The 11202-nt window shown below is 30.6% G+C and overlaps 1 long non-coding RNA gene across 1 annotated transcript; it reads right to left on the bottom strand.

The window, feature by feature from the left end:
* Positions 1 to 466: 466 nt before the first annotated feature.
* On the bottom strand, positions 467 to 1346 carry LOC134240061 (uncharacterized). The gene is made up of 3 exons (XR_009986348.1): positions 1263 to 1346; positions 747 to 776; positions 467 to 643 (listed from the first exon to the last, which is right to left on the bottom strand). It is a non-coding gene; the product is annotated as an uncharacterized LOC134240061 (long non-coding RNA).
* Positions 1347 to 11202: the final 9856 nt, after the last annotated feature.

Genomic DNA, 11202 nt, shown 5'->3' with positions numbered 1-11202 from the left:
TTACATTTTGCAATTATAAAATTTTGTCACATGCCTACTGGTAACAAATGTATATACTCTACAGTTACTGTGGTGGATATTGGGCGTACAAGCTCCAGTAAGGTTATGGGACTTCTTAAACTTTAAATTGCACATTCTAATATGGACTGGTCAAATATTCGACAATTGTTGTAAGATTGACATGTTTTAGGGATGCCATTGAAAGGCAGTATACTGACGCCTTTGCTCCTTTTTTATCAGCCATGGTCCATTCAGTAAAATAAAACAGTAGTCAGTACTTCTTTTGTAACTTGCTTTGTTAAAATTATTCAAATGATATTCAAATGTTAGATCGGCAATACTTGCCTTAAATATGAATTCATCTTGGATAATAACACTTTTAAGAAAAAGAAGGTAACCCCGTTAGTGCAAACTCTTTTCCCCCAAGGCATTTTAAATATAGAGCGGTAGAATGAATTACCATTGATTTTTGTTTTCTCAAGAAAAAGTAATACACTCGTTGCGACAAGTCCTAGGAGAAGAATTATGATCAAAAGTACCACCAGAACAAGCTTCATGGACCTCTTTGGAGTCTCTCGTTGGATGATGTCTCCATAGAAGTCCATTGCTCGATGTTTCGTGTTTCTCTTGACTGCAACTGTACCTTTAAGAAAGAGAGACTAACGTTCATGAAAAGTGAAAAGATTATTTTGTGTGTTTCAATTCTTGAGTCGTTCATATGTGGGAAGAAATCTCTAAACTTTTACCTGATCATAATCTTCATCACCTTCCACCCCCTTGGAATAAAAAAGGACAGACATTTTGCATGAATTGATTTAAAATACTTAAAATAATGGATTACAAAATAATGATGAAGTTTAAAAAAATCTGTTAGGAAATACTTCCATCTAATGTCGAAATGTGTGAATATTTATGTCTTATACATCAACCACTTACATGTATCACAGTAGTAAACAGTCACATTAGATAGTGTCAATGAGAAATTTAAGTATCCTTTAAATACCAACATTAGATCTAGAGAATATGGTTTTTGGACAGAGTGACTTTAGCAAATCTTTTTTTTTTCTGTTGAAAACCAGTAGTAAGAATGGAACGTTATTTCATTTTATTTTTTTAAAGTTGATTTCAGGTATAGTTAATTTTGCAAATTTTATTTTTAAATCATTTTAGAGTTGACCAGCAGACAAATATCAAAAATATATCATTATAATTATTATTAACATTATTTGTTAGGAGAAAACACTAAATTAATTTTTCGTTACATAGTCCATGTAATAATCTTCTTTTTTGCTGAATCCCTTCATATTCTGTGTGTATTTGTTCATTTCTAGTCTCTTTTCCTGTAAATAAAATTAGTTGTTTTTATATTTTCGGAACAGATACAGTATATATTTTCAAACAATATATTCATTAGCAATTATTTCAATAAAATGTAGGTATGATTTTTAACACTTAAATATTACTATACAACCTGTTGTAACCTTAGTCTTGACCTGTTAACAAGTCATACATGTAGTACGATTAAATCGACTACGTACATGTGTCTGCTCTCTGACATTTACTAAGTCCATGCTTTTCTTATTTTTTTCTTTTTTATCGGATTTTTTTTATTATCTTGCTTTCCTCTCTCAGTGTAATTTTGATTAATTGTTCATATCCTTCTAGCCGGTAGTATTTACAGTAACTGATTAAAAAAAAACAACTCAACCCCTTCCCTAAAAGAATAACGTACAAGATATGAATTTTAATATGAAGGTTGTCTCTTGCACCCATTCATATTTAAATATTATATCTTAGAAGTCCAGATGCAGTATGAGAAAGGACACATGCATTTCTAAATTTAGATCCTATTCATAATCTGAAATATTTTAAAAGATATATGTCAACTTACATATTTCAGCTCTTCTGAACCAAAGGATCAAAGAGCAAATGCTATGGCCACATGGGGTTGTGTGGTATGCACAAACGTTTTAGAATATGGGCGATATCTCATGAATCACTAGGCCGATTTTTGTATGGTTTATCAAAGAGTATCCTCGGATCAGGGACTCTCATTTGTACTAAAAAAAGATGAGACCTTTAAACAGAGGAGATAATTAGGATAATAAAACAGAAGTACTGGTTCTTAAAACATCTTCTTCTCAAGAACCAATTGGCAGATTATCAATTTTAAACACAAAGATAAGAATATCCTGTATTTTAAAGAATGTTCAGGGGATTACCATAAGGCAAAAAGTGTGTTCTCGGGGTCACTTCAAAAATAACCAAAAATTATGTTATGTTAAAACTCTGATATTTTTCTTACTACGTTTAAAAGGGGTAGGATTAAAGCTTTTAAGTTAATGCATCTTGGGGCCTAAAACAAATTTATCAAAAAATAATGTTAAGGTAACCTTTTTTTCAAATTCGCAAGTATTTGCTTTCAAATTATTTCAGAGGCATAATTTGGACATTTTAGGGCCTATGATCATCAGATTTTGTCAGTTGATGCATCCTAGGTCCTCGGAGAACGTTAACTGTAAAGTAGATCACCATGACCTACTTTTAATACTTTATTGGCATATTTAAATATTTCAGGTATTAACTGGCTTAAAAGCTTGAAACTTTGTCGTCAGTTGATGCATCTTGGTCCTTGAAAAACGCCGAGTAATATGTTGGTCAACATGCTCTTCTTTTCAATTTTGGGTATATTCAAATACTTTCAGGTACTAATTGTCTTAGAATCATCGGACTTTGTCACTTGATGCAGTCTGGGTCTTCGGAAAACGTCAAGTGAAAAATAGTTCATTTTGACCTACTTTTAAAGAAATATAGCTTCATGCACATTGTCTTAGAATCATAAAACTTTGTAAGTTGATACATTTTTGGTCCTCAGATGATGTCAACTGAAAAGTAGGTCACCTTGACCTACTTTAAAATTTTATAGCTATATTCAAAGTTCCTATTGTCTTAGAATAATCAAACTTTGTCAGTTGTTGCATCTTGAGTCCTTAAAGTATTCAGCTAAAATCAAGGTTACATTGACCTAATTTTGAAATTGTATGGTTACTTTGAAATTTTGGTTATTTAAGGTTGAATTGTACTAATTGGCTCACAGTCATCAAACTTTTTCATTTGATGCATCTTGGGTACTCAGAGAACGTCAAGTGAAAAGTATGTCACTTTGTCATACTTTTGAAAATTTTACACTATATCTAAATACTTAGGTACTACTTGGCTTAAAATCATCAACTCTTTTAAGATGATGCATCTTTAATTCTCGGAGAATTTCAACTGAAAATTAGGTCACTATGACATACCATTTGATGATTAATGAATTATCTAAATATTTTTAGTATGAAAAGATTTAATCATCCATTTTTGTGAGTTGATTCATCTAGGGTTCTTAGAGTGTTTTAACCAAAATGCAGGTCATGATGACCTAGCTTCGAATTTTCAAGGTTTGATCTAAATATTCCGGATAGTTTGAGGCTTCAAATACAAGTTATAGGTTGTACAATTTATCAGAAGAGCGGTTTAAGGCCTTTCGACCTTTTGTTTTTATCTTTGCTGAAAAATTTTCATTAGTAACAGAATAATGTATCTGTAAACATGGAGAATCAGACCTTCACTTACATACTGTAGGGCACGTTATTTATCAATCAATATCTCAAAAATTAGGAAATAAAAAAAAAACTAATGATACAACAGATTTGAAATATATGGGGCATATCTACTGAATAATATACGTAATTTGAAAGAAATTAAGTGACATTTTTTTAAACTAGATGTTCTTCTTCCCCTTAGGGGGGATGTCCGGCCACCTTTAGTGCAATAAGAACAAAATGTAAACATTTTTTCAAATGGCTAAAATGCATTTTATTTTGATCATATTTCAAGTCCTTATGATAAAGATACAATAAATATGCACAATTGAATGCATGTTTTATCTATATGATCTATACTATTGCAGAAAAATGCTTTTGGTATGCACGTTAGAACTGCGCAGCTGTAGAATTCAGCAGATCCTTAAAAAATAAAAAAAAATGCAAAGCGTGCATTAATGTTCTCTCTACAACCATTTGTTTAGAAAATGTCTAAATTTTGCACTTTTCAATGGTAAGTTCAAAACAAGGTACTGTTGTCTTCAAAATGAGTGCAAAGAACCATGAAAGTAGTTCATTGAGAGCAGCACGCGGTCTATTTTTAGCACAAAATGTTTTTTTCCAGACCTCTTTCTTAATATGTAGGTACATAATAATCTTAAAAAGTAGAAGAGAATTACAGTTGCAAAATGTTTTAAATAATATGAATACTTTTAAAATAGGAATTGTGTTAAATTGTGACTTAAAATAATAAATGGTATTATGCACAGTTGTTAAATTATGTACGTGTTGATATAAAAAAAATCTTCAACTCTTTGATGAGCACAATCAAATTTAAGAATTTAGAATTTGTAAGTCTGACACGGATAACATTTTATCTACCAAAATTTTAATGAAACAAAAAGAAAATAAACACATAAAATCGTTAAGAATGATCTTGTTTTAATACAATGTAGTATATCAAATAAACATTTACAATTTTCATCACATCGGAGCACCATTTCAGAGTGGGTTAGGAGATTTACCGCATAAAAACTTTTATTTTAATTTGCTAAATTTTACAGAGTAAAGAAAAAAATCAACATAATTAAATATATGTTAGACCATCTTTATAATGATGTTTGGTGGTCCTCCCGACTGAGTAAAAAATTATTGGGTCCATTTTGATAGGTGAGAAAAAAAAAATTCCTTAAAATTTAAACATATTTATTAACGAAATACAAAGAAAAAAATCGTGTAATGGGATGTAAAAAAAATGAAGGTCGGGAGAGGGGCAACCAAAATTTTTTTACCAATATAAGGCTAGTTCATGTTTCATCACAAGCTTAGTGATGCAAAATTTCTGCAGCTTTGGCACTATTTTGAAAAAGAACATTGGCTTTTCGGGGGTGGGGATCCCACGTTCTTAGTTTTTGCGAAAATAGACATAGCATAAGCAATGGACCTTTCTTTGCAAACATTGTGCTCTCTTCTAAATTTCAAAGAAACAATTAACTCAATATATTTTATCAAACTTACATGTTGGTGAGAGCTTACAACCTTGTCAATATAATGAGACATGATGTGTCTTTATGTCCAAAACATTACTCCATATACAATGTGTTGACCATCGCAAACAATCTCTATTTCTGTGAGGTGCCTGAAGGAAATCCTATAACTGAGTAATTTTTCTATCTAACTGCTGAACAAAATTGACATATGTACCAACTTGTCTAATGTAATACATGTAATTAAAATTTGTTATCCATGTACCGCATATTGTTCAACATTTTCTAATTAAAAAAGCTAAGCATCCTCCTTGCAGAGCCCCATTTGAAAAATAGCTTCTATCGCCACAGAAAAGAGATCCGCAGTAAACACATATGTTTAGGACAATTTTTATCTTTTTTCTTGAGTTTTAAAGGAATCAACAAATTATCAAGATTTGTTCCATGGAAAATTAAATATAATCATCGTAATAAACGCATCTATCCACAGAAGATATATGCACATTCCAACCACGTGCTCAGTGGAATAATATGAACGAGGAAACTCGAGCGATTAACAGAACAGTTTTTTTCTGATTTGCTGGAGTGGGGATAAAATCGCGTTTTTTCATTAATCAGACGATGCAATACAACAAATAACAGTAGTAAGTTATTTAACCTAAGTATTATTACTTAGTAATTTCTTGTCTTGATGTTGTTATGGTCGCATTTATTCTAAAACCAATGTTATTTAAACTCTGTTTGACATAGGAATGGCGGATAAAAAGAGGACATGGCCTCAGGAAGACCCCCATATGAAAAATCAAATTTTCAAGAATGATGGACAAGGATAAGAAAAAAAAAAACGAAACAAATGATTGTTGCCATATTATCAATGAATCGAAATGATATCATTTTTAATGCATATTTCATCTCGTGAATGTTGTAGCTGCACAGTTCTAACAAGATTAATTTTCTCTTAATTTAAACAAAATAAACTTAATTATTTACTAAGTTTGGTCTCTAACAGTAGGTAATGAGTTCATTAGCATTTGGGCTAGTTTGGTAGAGTATTAAGCGCACTCTTGGTATTTCTTATTTTACACCAAAACAGATCCAATATGGCTTGTACATCCCCCTTAAATCAGTTAAAAGAAAAGCCAAAATTACATTCAGATAAAGAAAGGGGAAAAAATCCATGGGTATCCCAGAATCCAAGGAAGAAAACAACTCACCAGGTCTGTGTATGCTGTTTAATAGAAAATATAATGACAAAAAAAAAATATACATTGTATAGGCCTATAATAATTTCAATTATATTATATGATATATTGACATATAATTATAAAAAAACATGTTACAGCGTCACTAGATTCAATTCAAAATTAAATTTATTGTGTTCCTACATTGAAAAAAAAGAAATATTTTCTGATGTCATGTTCGAAACAAGGCAAGTATTAAGTTTTCACGGCAATGATTTCCTAAATTGGTGTGTAAGAAATGAATTGAAGTTTCCTTAAAAAGCTGGTAATACATGTACCTATTGATTGACATTTTCATTTTGATGACAATTTGATAGCAAATACATTGTACATGTGTGATAATTAAAGTTTTCATGAAGGTATTTTATAATTTAACTGGTCAATTTATTGCAACTCGTCTAAATTTCAAATAAAAAAGGTATTATCGATATATTTTACGATTCCCTAAGAAGCCTAAGAAGCTATGCAACTCGTCCTTCATGCATTGCAAATATACACTGTATTACATGTAGCAACAACGCTAACGATATGGCTAAGGACCCTTTTATCAAACCATTTCATGCCTAATTAACAATTATGATAATAAAATCAAAGTCTTAAAAATAGCATCGGTAAAAAGATAAAAAAAAATCAATTTATTCTCAAATATATCTAACTTTTTTCTTCAGATATCTATATATGGACAACAACTTTCAATTAATGTATAAATTCGCTAAATTTTTACTCAAGCCCGAGGTCATCAATTTACTTGATTTCAAAACTCAAAACTATTACTTACTAGGTAAATAAATTTCTAGAAACAAAAAAAATGCAGCTTAATTTTAAAATGTTTGAATGTTTTAACATTTCTGGATTTTTTCGCAAAGAATGAACAATATACGGCTTTGCTGTATGAAGGACTAAAATGTTTAATATATGTTATTGAGACTAGCTGAATTAATAATGAAAAAAAATGAAAAATTACTGATTTTCCTTTTCTTCCTAACTTAAGAAGCCAATATAAATTTCCTTTGTTTCTTTAAACTCAAAAAGTAAATTAGAAAATGTAAAAAAAAATCTAAAAGCTGGTTTTGTTATAATAATTAGTTTTTTTGTATAAATGTATTATAGATATACTAAATACATATCTATGTTCACAATAAAGAGTAGATTCAAATTCAACCCAGTATGGCATAACAATTGCAAATATTGATGTTGATGTTATCTGTTTTTCCAGGTCGATTTTAGTTTCACAATTAAATATTAGAAAGACCTAGTATATCTATATTTCCCTGACCCGTGATACAAGTACCAACTGAAACCATGATAATGCTAAAAACCGTTTGTGTAATCATCAATAATATCAAACATTCTAAGTTGTTAACACTAGATAATATAATTTGTTTAAGTGAACAATAACAACTAAATATTTATAATGTCAATGGAATTAGTTAAGGCTAGGTGTAGGCTTTTTCTATACAAATGAGCTAATAAGAGGCATAAGAGGTAAATCTATTGTACGGAGAATGTTTAAATTCATTTTCTTACATACTAAGTACCGTCGAGATGTTTTAGCCTTTAAGTGTACCTCTGACGTCATATTATGTCATATTTTTTTTACTGCTTGAGATTAAGAGACACATAAACACCTGGTTTAGAGCAAGGACATGACCTATTTTCTTTTTACATAAATATTCAAAAATGCTCAGAGGAATATTCTTAACACTAATAAAATTACTATATAAGTAGTATGATTTTTTTTATTAGAATGTAGAGGAAAGTTACACTTGAATATGCATTGTTTTCCGTTTCAATTCAAATCTTTGGAAGTAGTAAAAAACAATTGAACCGTATATATTTGTGCAGCAATGTTATCATTCCTTGGTAATTTGCTTCTAATTAGGTTGTTTGAATAAAAACTCCTTTACCTAGCCTTACCTTACTTGCATATTAACTTTCCCTTGTTTGTAAACTAGAATTCCGCAATCACATGCATATGATGTTTACGTCTCTCCCAAATTATTCGATATTCAAAAGCATGCTCTGAGTACGTCCAACAAGCGATGTCATATCAGGTCTTCGGAGTTTGAATCTCTATTTCATGTATTACATTACTATAACTCAATCATGGTTTTAACTATCAAACATAGAGACAAATGTGTCACAACTGATATGCTCCCTCTTCTAAAGGTGAACAATTGGTTTCTAAGTTGTAAGTTGTTTCCATGAACTCCGCTGTGGTGTTAATTGTTTCGCTCTCTGTTTTGGGGATCGGTGTGTGCACAGTGGTCATGTCAGGGGAGGTTTCAGGAATCGTTGTGGGCATAGTGGTCAGGTCGGGAGAAGTTTCGGGTATCGTAGTGTGCACAGTGGTCATGTCTGGACAGGTCAAGTTTGCAGCTGATAGACTTAGACTGACCAATAGAATTGCAACTAAGATTTTAGGAGTAGAGCACTGTGGATTACCGGATCAGGAGACACATCCAGTTGGAGGAAATCGACGAGGCCTCGAACTCGCAATCGCAGTGAAAAGGATTATCAGATATACTCCTGGATAAAATAATAAAGATATATGTATATGAATTCATGTACATACATTACTCATATTTTAAGAAACATTCGCTTACAAATAAAGTGATATGTTTACCTCATACGTTTGGAAGATACAACACATGAGTTAAACCTATTCTTTTTCCAAGGGTTTGTGCTTCATCAATAGCATTTCTGATTTTGACACAATCCGTCACTTCAAGATTTAAATTTATCGAAACTTTTATTTATAAAATAGTTCAAAATGAATGATAATTAACTAAATATTTGTTAGAATTAAAAAAAACAAAACAAAACAAAACAAAAAAAAAAAAAAAACAAAAAAACAAAAAAAAAAAAAAAAAAACAAAAAAAAAAAAACGAACAAACAAACAAACAAAAAAAACAAAAGCGTCAAACTTTATCAATGTATCCGTACTGGCTACTGCAAGGACGGATGTTAACCCCCTTTTAAATCAATTACATGAGAAATGTTAGGCCTAGCAATTAAATTGTAGGTGCAAAATTCCGTTGACAGTAGTTTGCAATTGATGATGCAGAAAAGTCTCTTTCTTTTTCAACAATGCTTTCTTGTATTATATTCTATATTTTGTAACATAGCTCGGATCTACAAGTCGTCTTGCACCGTGAGCACTGTCAGCTTACATTTTATAACTTTAAAGTAGAGATAATGATCACTGGATCCTTACAACTTTCAGTCAAATGTTCGTTTGAAAAAGAAAAAAAAAACAGATTGTCACATATGTTTTAAAAAACGCATATGCAATGTATCAATGTTTTTATATTTTGTACCTGATCAACTTTCTTTCGGCATATCAACAGTGCGACGTCATCAATTTTTACACCATCAATATTTAGATATAAATCCTTCATAGTTTTATATATCTCAAAGTTTTATTTAAAAAAATTATTGCATCGAGAATGTCAATCTGAGTCACTGAAATTGTGAGATTATATATTTGCGTTATCCAACTCGTTGAAATGATTTTTATAAGGTAATATATTATTTATATAAATCCACACACTTTATCCTATAACAAAAAAAAAAAAAAAAAAAAAAAACGACAGCGGAAAAAAATTGTACCTGTTTTATTTTTCACGCAATTTGTATGCAGTGAGATGTGGAGAAGTTAAATTGATAAAATTCAAAAAATGTTTCAAAATTCAATAGAATATTTCTTGTAAATATGTAAGAGGCAATTATCTTGAATTCTAGGTATTTTTCTAATTGTATTCCTTTTATTCATGAAATATATGGAAATAACGAACAGTCTTCGAGCTCAAAGTCCATTAAACCATACAAAAATAAGCAGGAGCAGAGCAAAGACGTTTTCACGTTTGTGTCAATATCAATGTAAAAAAAAAAGTAAATAAAAGAGGATACTGTCGAAAGTGAAACAGTTTAGAGGATTATTCTAAACTCTTAAGTAATATATTAACAGTCTCTTTATTTTAGTGAAATCATTCAATAAATCGATGCATCGGATATTACAGGTTTGAGGATTGTTATTTTAAAGATATTTAAAATAACGACTTTTAATCTTTCTAACTTATCAAAATCATTGAATGAATTAATTCAGAGGGCATTACAATCTGAAAGATATATATTCTAGAAATATTTTTGATAACAAACTAAGAGTGTCTCAAATGTTTTCAAAGCTTAGAATGGTCTATCCTCTGTTGTAGTAATGGTGTTGTATAGAAGGAATCAACTGATGGGATATTATACCGTATAGCGGGTTTTCTTGGTGGGTGTAAAATTGGCGTTTTGCCCGATCAAAGGTATGCCAAAACTTTTAGCGTGATATATTTTAGTGGACTGGTTTTCATCTCTTTGCAATTGGACACTAAGAAGAGTACAGATTATTTTAGCGATTAAAATTTTAGCCGACTATCATCAAACGCCAAAATAAGCCAAAACTAGTGCTAATTGTAACGGGGACCGTTACAGATGTTCCCCAAACGCTCCCCAACTCCGTTTTCGTGCCATATTCCCTGTAATCTCTATTAGATAAGAAATACTTTATGGAATTTAGACTTAATCAAGATCTTCCAGAAAAATAGAAATTATATTTAAAAATAGGCATTGCACGCGTGTTCATGTGCGTAACGACCATATTATCTTGTCTACAATATCTCAAATTTTAATGTACTTAATATTAAAGCATTTAATCCAAAAGTATTAAAAAATTCACTCATTCGAGTGTATTTTTAATTTTACTCATTTAACGTGCACGCACAAAAGCACGTGCGTAATGACTACACCTTTTTGTAGAAGTCCCTTATATTTATCTATGTTCTAAATCCCATCCTGTTTGGTTGAAAAACAAGGGAGTTACAGCCATTTGAAGTTTCAGCCAA

Source organism: Saccostrea cucullata, unplaced genomic scaffold, assembly GCF_032062105.1.
Source record: "Saccostrea cucullata isolate Sc308-1 unplaced genomic scaffold, CSIRO_AGI_Scuc_v1 ctg21558, whole genome shotgun sequence".
In the NCBI taxonomy this organism is placed as follows: Eukaryota; Metazoa; Mollusca; class Bivalvia; order Ostreida; family Ostreidae; genus Saccostrea; species Saccostrea cuccullata.
The sequence above is the reverse complement of the archived record's forward strand: the minus strand, read 5'-3'. Positions and strand labels throughout refer to the sequence as shown.